Source organism: Argiope bruennichi, chromosome 10 (assembly GCF_947563725.1).
Source record: "Argiope bruennichi chromosome 10, qqArgBrue1.1, whole genome shotgun sequence".
In the NCBI taxonomy this organism is placed as follows: domain Eukaryota; kingdom Metazoa; phylum Arthropoda; class Arachnida; order Araneae; family Araneidae; genus Argiope; species Argiope bruennichi.
In genome coordinates this window covers 3,539,450-3,552,617 of record NC_079160.1, presented here as the reverse complement: position 1 = coordinate 3,552,617, position 13,168 = coordinate 3,539,450, and the positions used below count along the sequence as shown (strand labels likewise).

The 13,168-nt window shown below is 32.2% G+C and overlaps 1 protein-coding gene across 3 annotated transcripts in view; it reads left to right on the top strand.

Moving 5' to 3' along the window:
- The first annotated feature begins 575 nt into the window (after positions 1-575).
- LOC129987861 (uncharacterized) overlaps positions 576-13,168 on the top strand; it is a 92,289-nt gene continuing 79,696 nt past the window's right edge. For all 3 annotated transcript variants that reach the window (XM_056095823.1, XM_056095822.1, XM_056095824.1), the window contains exon 1: positions 576-800. The gene's annotated coding sequence lies outside the window, so the exon portion shown is untranslated. The remainder of the gene's footprint in view (positions 801-13,168) is intronic.

The following is a 13,168-nucleotide window of genomic DNA, read 5'->3' as shown; positions in this document are numbered from 1 at the left end:
TCCATTTTGCATATATAATAATGAACTAGGAAATGCATTGAAGACGAAAAAGTGCAGATAATAAAAATAAATGCAACTTTAAAATGATTAGGATTCTGAGAAGGGAAAATGAATTCCTATGAGAAATATCGACGTCAAAATGAAAGAGAAAAAATATGTTGCTCCGAAAATAGTATTATAAAGAAATTTAGTCACAATACTTACAAAAGAAAGTAAGTGATTAAGCAAGCATTCCAATAAGTTTATTGTAATAATGATTAAAATTTTCATTTGTTTAAATATTTTTATTATCCTTTTCTATCCTACTTTATCAATTGTACTTTATATATATCTATATATAGATTTTTTAATGATATAAAATCCTGTTTTGAAAATGTGTGCCATTGATGGAGTTGCTGAAATTTGTTTCTTCCGAAATGAATGCCAGAAAATGAGCTATCGATGGATCACAATAATCTGAAAGAGACCGCTTGCATGTACACCCCCGTTCATTCTACTCCTAGTACGTTTTGTCGACGTTCCCCGAGAAGCAGCGCTGTTCCAAAATTGGCCATCCCAGAATAGAGAGGACGCGCTACACCCTACGGCAGAGCTTTAACAGCAGCTTCTCAATTTTCTTCGGAGTTCTCGACCATCCCGGTATTCTTTTTCTTACTCCCTCTTCTTCAACAGCATCGTATGTTATTGTTTGCTTTCGCTTTCCGCCATCGCTTGTCCTGTGGTAGCCTCCGCTCGTCTTCGATGGCCGGATCTCGGATTACACGCCGACGGGTTCGGGGAGGTGCCCTCTGAGACAGGAGGTGAGTGGTTTTGAGCCTTCTTACATAAGATTGGATGGGGTCACGGTGTTGTGAAGTGCACCAAGCGGATCTCAACAGAAACAGCAGCCACTCGAGCCTCCTAATCCCATATTATCTATCCTAGCTTAAAAAGGACAGGCTGACATCGTTTCTGTAAATTGTATAATGAGAAAGGAGATTCGAACCTTTTGTCTGAAAACATCCGATGTCTTGAAATATGTTAAAGCATTTATTAGTAATAAAATGAAGAATATATTAATATTCGTGCTTATCTAACCGCACGAGAGCTATTAAAATGTTCACAGTGATTATTTAGAATTTTGTTGCATTTAGGCATATAAAGGAAATAATACAATGTTGTAAAATTTGTTTCAAAACTGATTTTGAAAATTGATTCATTTTTTAATGCATAGAGATAAAACTGTGTTTTCAGTACAGGCGAAAATTTCCAGAGACAACTCCCGCTTGTTTACAATACATTTTTAAAACCAGCACGGTACATGTCAAATATTTAAAGTACTGGCTTCTATTGACAGGTCAAAAAAATCTGAGCTGAGTTTGGAAAACAGAGGATGTTTGTAAGATTATGCATGGGGCAAGAAGTGCACATTTATAGTTCACCGGTGTACCCTGTCGTCACTCTAAATCAATAACTCGTGTGTTGGTCATGAAAAAGCGCCCAATCATTAACCGAAGGAAAATTTATTTGATTTTCAGATAAAGTTCCAATTCTGATTGAAGACAAATAAATTTGATTGATGTGAAATATTATTCGACAACGCAAACATTTGTGTAATGCGTTAAAATAATAAGCAATATCTCGACGCTACTTGGGCCTGAGTCGTTCAGTGAACCTTTACACAGTCAATTTGTAATAAGGAATGTAACTAGCCCAAAAGATACCATTTATCCCGCATATTTTTAGGGACGAGATTTTTGCCTTCTCTGGGACTATTGTAAAATTTTTAAAATGCTATTCGAAATCATTTAGAAATTTTAAAGTTATTGACGTTGTTCGTGCGTTCTGTAGAAGATTCTTTAATTGCGCATGCTAAAGTTTTTAGTAGACATTATCTACTAGTAGACTGTGTATTACGAAAATTATTTCAAACGCTGCATAGAAAAAACAGTTGTACGTAAAACTACCAAATACATTACGTTCAGTGACAGTCATAAGCACCCATGCTTTAATTACAAAATTTCAAACATATTATTATATGAAATAAGCATACAGAATTAAGAACATATTCAAATAAAATTTAAAAATTTATAAATATTCAATTTATAAAATAAGGAATAATTAAAATGAAACCGAAGTAAAGTCACTTCTGTGCGTCAAAAAATAATGAAAGAACACCGATAATAAAAATGAAAAATATCATCGATGCTAGAGACAACATTTTTTCAAGATAGTTAGGAAGTGCATTTTGTTCATTATTAACTATATAAATACAAAATTTCAGACCCCAAATATCCCCAAAACTTTTCTGTTTCTGTTAACTTTTGAAAAAATGTGCAAAATCTGCCAAAAATGTTGTCTGCAGAAGAATGTTGTTCCAAAAATTCTTGTTACGATACTTTTTGTCAAATTGCAGATGCTGGCTTCTGATTTGCTTTAGATATGAACGGCTTCTTTCTTGAAATTTTATCAAGAGACCCACGTTCATTACGAGTTTTTCTTACAAACAATTAACCCCATTTACCTAATTGATTTGATTTAGTGGAGTTTTGTGGTGCCAAAACCATTCTTGATTATGCTCCACCAAACGTATGCTACCATTTACCTAAAATAAATGATATAGAAACTGAACACTTAGGATATTTACCTAACGCAGAAGTTTTTAACTTTATTACTGGAGAAATTACAACTTGTCTCAAAATAATGAAGTAAAAAAGTTGTTCCAGAATATGCCGGTTGGGCTTTCGAATTTCGTGAAGAAGGATTTGAGGCAAATAAAAATTGGTTTACTTCCATTTTTCTGTCTAAGCAAATGATATTTTTCTTGAGACCTAAAAGGTCTCGAAAATAGTTGTAATATCCAAAGTTGCAATGATCTAACCGAAAACTCCTCTCATAAATCCATCTACCACCTCTTAATCTAGAATAAAATTTTGGACAAATTAGTTATAAAGGATTTTTATTATACATTAACATTATTATACATTATACATTTATTATACATAATTATACATTAAGCTGCTCGCAACATGGATTTAGGAAGGTTAGGAACTTAATATAACAATAGAAAAAGTATGGATTTTGTTAAAAATACAGAAAGCGTAAACAAAATTACCTGCATGATTTTATGTGATATTGATAAAGTATTCAATTTTGTCAAATGCCGGAGGTAAAAATAATATTAAAATATCTTATACCCCTCGAAATAGCCAAAATTATAAGCAATAATTTTATAATTTGTAAAGCAATCCATCATCCAATGCAATAATCGCCCAAATAATGTCATAGCCTTTTAACTCCGAGCTATCGATGCAGAAAGCATGTATATTTTGCCTGTGATTGTGAACAGATGAGAAATCCGCATACTTTACTCTGAAATTGAACTTTCAAGACACTCGGCTATTTTTTCTTAAAGTTCACACATGCACACAGCCATTTTGACCACGAATGGATAGACAAACACTCCTTACTTGATTTCACGAAAAAAAAAAAGTAGTCGGCTACATTTGACTTGTTTTAATGCAATATATATATATATATATATATATATATATATATATATATATATATATATATATATATATATATATATATATATATATATATATATATATATATATATATATATATTGGAAACAAATAGAATTAATTTTCTACAAGAATAAAGAGAACTTTAATTGCCTCAATTTTTCCATAAGTTATTCCACATTCAATCCTTTATTATTTTTAGTAAGTAATTTTTTCCGCATAAAAAAAGTGGAAGTTAATAACAAAATGAAACATTTTATATTTCGTTTACATTTTCTGACAAAGAAAAAGTTAAAATGAATATGAAATTACTGTACGTTTTGTTGCAGGTAAAAAGGACCTTATATCCCTAGTATAAATTAAATCTCAACGTCTTCCCTATATATTCTGTTCTGATAAATTTCTTTTCAATCATGCATGAAAAGACAAGAAGCAAAAAATGCAAGTATTGAACATTTATTTATATTAATTAAAAAGAAATGGTGGGATACAAAAGATCCCAAAAACTACTCGTAGAACCTTGTTAAATACTTTCAGTTCTTTGTTTTCATTCCGGCCTTATCGAAATCTTGAGCAGATAGTGTTACAATGGGATCTGTTGCTCGCGTTCGAGGCCCTTGCCCTTACCGAAATATGTGTTTATTAAGGCACACAAAGGATGCACTTTAATTAAGCTTTGGCAGGTAGCCAAGGGAGACTCGCACGCACTGCCTTCTTTGATTCCAGTTGTCCCCAACCCTACCCACTTTTCTCTTACTTTTACGATTACCGAACTTTGCCAATGATCGTTTCCTTTTATGCTTATACTATTTTAAAGAAATAATTTAAGAGTGAAAACGTAATTCGGTTTGAAAGGATCCTGTGAAATATCACATCATTGTGGTTATATCGAATGAATGCAGCCCCTTTGGCAGACCTTAGATTCTTTTTGCTTTCTAATACGATGCAACTTAACCATATAAAAGAATCCGTCGAGGGTTTCGCTGTCTCTCGGTCTGAATTTAGCATGCACGTAAATGTAATAACTTGAATGAATGGAATTTCCACTCGTGACTGTAATTGTAGTTCTGTGTCAAATATTGGTTTGAAACGGTTGGGAAAAAACCTTCTAAGATTTGTTTGGTACTTTTGTGTCCCATTCCAGGGATTGATCGCCTAATTTCTCACACTAAATTCAGTAAAACACACTAGATTTACGGCAAAGATCTGTATTTCCCAATTATAGTTCGACATAACTATGCGGTTAACACTCAAGCATGGTTTTTTCTTTATTATATTACGAAGCACACAATTATCACGAGAGAGTCTCAAAATAAAAGTTTCAGCACTCGTGGCACTTATAGCCTTGATCGAAGTCCACAGTTTTATGGAGGGGAGGGGGGGGGGTGCAGAACCTCTATCAAAGAGTATGCGAGAAAGTTTAGGAAGGCCTCTTTCGCTTGTTTTTTTCAGACTCCAAATATACCGAGAAAAAGTACCGAATCGTCAAATCAATGATCCTTAAGATTTTGATAAATATCAAACGTTAAGTTCTTCCCAGTACCTAAAAGACGCATTTTTGGATTTACGTTTGTCTCTTTATAAACAAGATAACACAAAAGCTCAAAATCACACTGAGATAGACATCTGAAATTTTGGCGCATTGGATTATCACCAAATTTACATCGAATCATCGACTTCAAAGAACTCGCATGCCTTTTTATTTGTTAAGAATGCATACTAAAATATATTATATACTAAATTATATATCAGAGTGGGCCATATTGTTTTAATATATGTCGAAGGGGAGAGGGAATATTTCTTCAGGCTGTAGAGGGATTCATTAACGCGGAGCTTGCAACAAATATTCTAGAGGCCTGATAAATATATCAGCCCCCCCCCCATATTTTAATAATCTTCATTCTAATTGTATCTAAAATCATTCTAATTCTATCTGAAAACGAAACTCCTTATGTGGTGCATGCAAATTTCGATGCCGAGTGTAGAAATTTAGTGAGGGCTGCCGAGTCCGCATCCATTCACTTCAGCTGAAAATTATGATAACTGTTACAAAACGCCTCGTATTGCTTCGAAACAGGCCGCTAGAGCAATGAAACTTATCAATATTAAAATATGATTCGTAGCATATAAAAAAACGCAGGGTTGTCATTTCTCATGATTTTCGGATAATTCTGTGTAAGTTATATAGAATGTTCAGCACTCCATTAGTGTTACTACGGGAACATTGTATTATAAGAATGCTTTAAACTTGAAATGCATATAATACAGGCATATAAGAATGCATATACTTAAGCTCAAAATGCATATGATACAATTTTTTAGTTGGACGCATAGGCATATCTTTACTGAAATAGCAAATACTAATTTCAGTTGCTAAACAAATTAATTACTTCGCTTTTTAAGGAAATCTTACCAGTGAATGCTACTAGAAAAGGATTATAAGCATCTAATTAATTTTTGGACAGCAATAAAACATAAAAGGTTAATGATCCGTTTCATGAAAGTTATTATGGACTTTGCAATTTAGTGGTCAGATAACGATGAAGGCACGTCAAAGTCCCGTAGAAGAACGGAGGAAAATTGCTTAATATTCAGCGTCAGATTTATAAGCAGAGGTTCCAAATATATTGCATATATTTGGTGTAATCGTGTTTCGAATTCTGAAACCTCAAATAGCCGAGACTCAACCAATAGTCCACCGCCGTTTGGTTAAGTTCTAAGACAGAAGCTGAATAACTGATTTTTATTACTGATCATTCGATTACAATTCAAATAACAGGAAATGAACTTTCATTTTTCAAGATTTTTATCACATTTCAGGCATCTCTGTGGTCTGCCAACTACGCGCGCTTCTGAGGGCTAGTGGGGCTACGCAACAAGCTATCCTATACGTAGATTAAACATTTTATAAGATTATGAAATATTGCGATTAATTTCTAGTAGTTTTTATAAATTGTCGTTAACTATATTAAAAATAATCATCGCTATTATATTAAAATGACGAATGTTAAAATCTACATGCAGCAAAACATCCGGAATTTAACATAACATTTGGCATCACTACTGATGTATGCATTTTGTGACAACCTATATCAGATATATACGACTTTTGGTGTAGATTTAGTTACCTACACCAAAGACTACTGCATTATCTACGACGAAAGACTATAAACGCCTGTTTAAAGAATCTACGGAGTTCGCTCAAATCGTGTGGATATCACTGCCAAATTCTTCTCCTTTCGTTAAATGGGATTGATTGACTACTCGAGGCGTGTGCTTTGTTCATTAAAGATGTTTACTCAGATTTATTTGTGGGACAAGGAGGTTTTCGGAGAGCGAGCATGCGTATACTTAATAGCTATAAGATAAGGTAAGGTCTAATAAATAACCACAAAAAATTGGATTGAAGACGTCATGTATTAGCACAAAGAATTATTTTTTTAATGTCAGAGCTTTTGCATGTGAGCTATTTAAAAAAGGGAAGCATTGAAATTGAAACAATTCTAGAATCGTTTTATGGAAAGGAAACGGTATCGCTTGAAATTAATTTGTCCCTATTTTTATTAATAAATAAGAAAATTTTAAATTTGTCCTTGATTTGAAAAATCAAGATAGTAATTAGCCAAGATTCTGGGACAAATACATATTTTTTTTAAAATAACAGCCTTAAAATTGTCATTATATACATATATTATTAAAAACAAATGAATTATATTGAAAGTTTTTATTAAAGCATAACTCTTTTCAAAACTTTTTTTCAAAGCAATAAAAATAATTTGCATCTGCAAATATTGTTAGACTTGGCATTTTCCATTATAATATACAATTTTTTTAGCAATTTTTTTAAAATTTGAAACTGAAATAAAAACCTTTTTAATGAATAAGTTCTGATTGTGCTAATTTCAAGCGTGCGGTATTGTTCCCACAAAAAAATGCTTCACCTAATGGATATTTTGTGAATTTTGTAGATGCCTTGAAGTTATATGCAATATATTTAAAATAGATTTTTCGTAAGGGATCGATATCCATAAAAAAAAAAAAAGGCCAAAAGGTCAATCACAAACCATGTCGTTGATTTAAAGAAGGAAGTAGCCATTTAAGAAATATACAAATAATTTTTGCAAAGAAAAAAATTAATCGGAAAGCGAATTTAAAGTTTAGAAGAAACTGAATAACAATGATCGAAAATACTGCCAAAATATTCAGGTAAATAGGTACAAAATAGTTCTACGCCTTAAAATCATGCGAAACTGTAAATAGCGACACAGAAGTCTGTACTTTCAATGCTGATGGATTCTACGCTTTAAAAATGGGCAGCGAGTTTAGTTTTTCTGTTTGCTCTGATGGAACTCATGAAGATTGCTGAGGGGGAGAAAGCTGCGTGAATTTTGTTATCTTAAATTCGTTTAATAATGTTCGTTATTTTAATAATGTGCTCTTTATGTCAGTAAAACATGCGAATTATAGGTAAGATTGAATGTATGTTTATAGAGTTCATGAGCAACAATGATGTTTTTTTAACTCACAATATTTCAGCTGAAAGCCTCACGCGCAGAAATATACCATTCAGTACGCGCAATGACCGTCGTAGGGGATAATGCTGCGTAAAGATACTTTGTAGAAAACTGGTTATTTTGAAAAAAGTAAACTGGTTGGACAAAAAAAAAAAAAAAAATTATTTTGCATTTAGTGGTTGCACTTAAGCAATATTGAAAATAATTTAGTTTATTATTGATGATGATGATAATGATGTCGTGTCCGCGTTTTATCGGAAAGAGGGGGACAATAGCTTCAGAGGAGTTCATTACTAAATTTACTATTAAGAAACTCCCTTAGTTGCACCCTCCCGTAAACAATAGAAAATTGCCTTTAACCCTTTTTTCTGCCAACGGGACATATACATTCCACTCATCTTTTAAAATCAGCTGAAATAGTTCGAAGTAAAAGTAGTTTTTTGGTGCGGGGGGAAGGTATTTAGCCATCATTTCCTATCCACGGGGGTTAAAAAAACTCGAATAGATTTGTCTAATACAGAAACTATTATCTTCATTTTCTACGCAAATTACAAAGATTTAAAAAAATTGGTAGGCAAAGGGTTAAAGCAGGTTGGTATTCTTAAAATACAAAAATAGTAGGCTATCTCTAAACGTGAGGGGGAAATGATAAGCGCTTCGAAACTCTGGTCTGTAGCATGATACTTTTTTCGATTTGATTCGCCTGTCTTCATTTCGTTTTTGAAATTTTACCCTCATTATACAGGACCAATAACGTGAAAAAAATTGCATTTAAAATCTCCACAATGGTGTGATTATAAATCCAGTCATTAAAGCAATAAAAAGTATTTATGTGTTTAGTTTTATTTCATTTCTCAAATGTCCACCTTTAAAACAACACTAGGGATGTTTGGGGATAAACCTAGTCATTTTGAATCGAGGTCGGATGATGAGGATAATGCCTGAGCTGGTCTACCCTCTCTAGATTAATCTAAACAAAGCTATGCTTCTTTCGCGCGCGGCTCCGCATTGCATCCGAAGGCCGTTAGAAGTCTTATATGCCGGCCTATAAAGATGGGCATTGGAAAATTCGATTTATAAAATTTTGATGTGACAATAATGAAATGCTGTGTATTTGTATGAATCGATTTCAAAATTAAGAAGGATGTTTTGCACTGTTGATTATTTTTAATATTCTAACTGAACGTCATACAGAAATATTCATTAAAAAAAAAACTTTATACAATAGTTTTTTCCCTGTCATAGGGAAAACAAATAATTTTCTCTAACGGGAAGGATAGTTATACTTTGATTCTTACCAAAATGGCATTCACTCACTGATAAAAAACAAAATGTTGAAATTATAACGAAGAAAAGTGGTCATATAAACAGTATCTTATAAGAATTAGGCTTTAAATAAGAGCATATCAATAAAAATAATTCAGAATGATTTCAAAGGCAGAATAGATGTATCGTTATACCAATTTTAACAAACTCATTCAACTTTTCGATCTAAATAGTTGCATAGAATTAAAAATATTTATTATACCATTCATAGTGAACAAGTATATTTCATGAACCTAAATTTATATTTTGATTGCAAAATTCAGCAAAGTCGGGGTAACTCAATATATTAATTACCATAAGTCGAAAACTAATTTTGCATAATAATCTACGCAATCTTAATTATTTTGAAAAAAGTTATTAGAAGAAAGTTATTAAGAAGAAAATATATATTAAAAAAATCTATTCTTTATGCCTATCCAAACAAAAGAGCACAAAGTGTTACATCAAACGGGGTTATTTCGATATTGATGCGTCATAAAACCTAACAAGGTTGTCCATGAGTTAATATATTTTCTCTGTAATCCCATATCTTCCAACTAGAATAAATTCCCCGATATAATTTATTACTACCAAAATTTGTTTCAAGCGACTCGAGACATTCTTGCTATTGTCATTTCCTTTTCTGGTCTGTAGTGACGATTTTACAGTTCTCTGCCATGCAACAGCAGATGTCATTATTGTAATTTTTCTTTTCTAGTTTCATGATCAATTTCTGGCTTGCCTCCGGCTCATTCTTGAGAAAAAGTGGAAAAATTTATTTTAAATTCAATTATTTGATTTTATTTCTGAATAATGCTTTTGCATAATGTTCGGAGCGAAAGAGAAAATGAAGAACAAAATAACACCGAGTTCTCATCTAGGTAATATAATATTTTGCTAGCAGGTTTTAAAACATTTGAAATATTGCGTAGGGCATTATTCCCTATTTCGAATCAATTTAAGCCGTTCAGTGTTCGATTCTACAGCTATTGAGAAATAACATGTTTCATCGTTTTCACATTAAATCATCCCGCGATACTTATATTCAACTTGATTTGAATATCTTGACTATGCGATGATTATCCAAGTAAGTATTTTTACAGATAGGATTGGATAAAAAGAAATTTCAAGGCCATTCGAACTTATGGCAGCGATATCTTGTGTCGAAAAAATATTTAGTACCAATCGCAAAGTGATTAAATACCGAAGATATTTCATCGCTGAGGTAAAGCCAAAGCGCTTTAGTTAAAAACCAAAAGTATTCAATTGCAATGCGCGTGAATATAAATATTGGAACTAAAACAATAAAAAAAGTTGTTGCGAAATATTCTTGCACTTATAAAGCCCTATAAAGTGTTTTGAGGGATTGAATCAAATATGCAATTTATGAACAGTATCCAGCTTTAATACATTATGTTAAAATTTAGAGCACATTTGTAGCTGTGGTCGTAACATCGCACAGAAAATTTATATGTTATTGTGTTTTTGAATTGTGGCCCTTACATAAGCTCGAATATAAAAGTCGGCGTTCAAACCTTTTACGGATTTTGTTCCAGAATTCGATATAAATCTACATTTCTCTATCATACTACATGTTAATTTAAATCTTTCTATGTTTCTAAATTATCGTTTCTACATGCATATGAAGAATTATAGACAGATAGAATTTCTTATGGCATTTTTCATTCTAATTCTCATAGATTTCGTACGATTTCGGGTAAAGATCATTTCATGCTTCTTACTATTTGCATTCTTTTATTTATCGTGTTCCCAGTTCAGATGTAATTGCAACTAATGTGCCTTTCAAACTCTGGGAGATTTGAAATTTGGAGTCTGATTCGAAATAAATATTCATGGTGATTGCAATAGTTTCGTCTTTTGTATTTTAGGAAGGAAAAAAAATGTATTCCAGGCAAGCAGTTTGAAACGAACCAAATGTTAAGAAAATGAGTTGGAATGATATTAATTAGATGTGGCCCACCAGTTTAATTACCAGTTTAATCCTACAGCAACAAAAATTGCATTTCATTATTACAAAGTAAGGGACAATATCCCTTTGTATGCAGATGTAAGCATGGTATATGCAATTGGATTTGTTATATACTTGGGATGTCTCTAGAAAATCGGATATAGCTGCCTAATATGTCAATCTATAGACTCCATGGAATTAAATTCTTATTGTGTTTACATGAATCTAAATTGTCAAATATTGTAATGCCATGAAAAAGTACTGTTATGCCCAGGAGCTCTTTCAATGAAAAAAAAAACTCTCACCTATTCTAACTACGCCACCAATTTTTAATTTGATCAAAACAAATTAAATTTTGATTTTTTTTTGAACAAGTAAAGAAAAGATCTCGTTGACTGCATCTTCTTGCACCCGACATGGTCTCTTCCTTCCCCTTTTTGTGAGTCATAACAGCAACACTTGGAACTCTGCCGAAACCTTAAGGATCAGTGTACGTATCTGAATTTTTTTTAGATAAGTAATTGGTAACAAAATGTTGGACAAGCAGTTTAAGACATGACGTATGTTGACAGCAGTTTGGTGGCGCACACATATCTCCTCCAATGCGGGGACAATGTCAGTTAAGAAATGAGAGATTTAAAAAAATCTGATGCAGGCTTAAATCAAGTGCGTGGCAATGTCAATCAAGGAATGGGAGATTAAAAAAAATGATACAGGTTCATACCAAATGCATCGTAATGTTAATTTATGTTTTTATATCAAACAGACAAACTGAACCAAATAAATTTGTACTGTTTCACATTTTACCAATGCTTTAAATTTAATTTTTTAATCTATTATTTCTCTGTCCAAATTTAGATATTCGATTTGCATTTTAATTTGAATTACGAAAGCAAACACAAATTTGGTAATACCACGTTTAGACAGTTTTCCACGCATCTTTTAATATATAAAGGTGCAACAACGTGTCATTTCATAAACACGTAAGAAGGAAGTTACTGCACAATAACTTCCAAACTGAACCTGTTTCTGATATTATCCAAAAATACATCAATTTTCTTCGAAAAATTACCTAATTTTGTGATTTTCTACAAAAGCAGCTTATGACCCAGCTGTTCACAACTCTAGAAAAAGATCTCAAACTATAATAGACGATGTCTGTATTCATTTCCCGTCTGTAAAAAGACCAACTGCACCATTGACAATCTGGATAGCTGCGTTTTGCTATACGGATGACATTTTTCAACTTAAATAACCAAAAATTAAAGAAATCGTTTCTCATCGGAAAAACATAACAACATAAGATAATAAATCCACTAAAGCCCTCCATCCTCATAAACAGTTTAAATATTATTTTATTATTCAGTTTGATCGAAAAGAATTGTGAATGAAATTCGACGTTAGAGCTAGCCTAAACGAGCTAAATTCAATTTAATCTTTTCTTTAAATTTGCAAATTATACTTTGCTATTCCAAATTATGATGTGAAAGTACTTTTAATCACTTCATCACTTTGCGAAACTCTGAAGCTTCGTGGCATTGCTGTTGCCGCAAACAAAATTGTACGAGTTTCCATATTTCCTAACTGAAAACCAGTTTGCCATATTTTATGTGGTTTTCTCGTTTCGCCGAGTTTATTTAGGGTTGCGAAAGGCCTCTGAAATTTTATTTGTGTAAACAAGTAAGAATTGAAAAATAAATGAAGTTATGAGAACCAACGAATACAATTTGCCATTTCCACCATATGCTAAAAGACTTCATTCCTTCGGATATATTTTATGATTTGAATCTTTTGAAGACTCAATGCATAATCACCATTTTTAATTATAAGGCTTAGTATTTAATACAACAGCTTGCTTTTTTTATGTATCTAA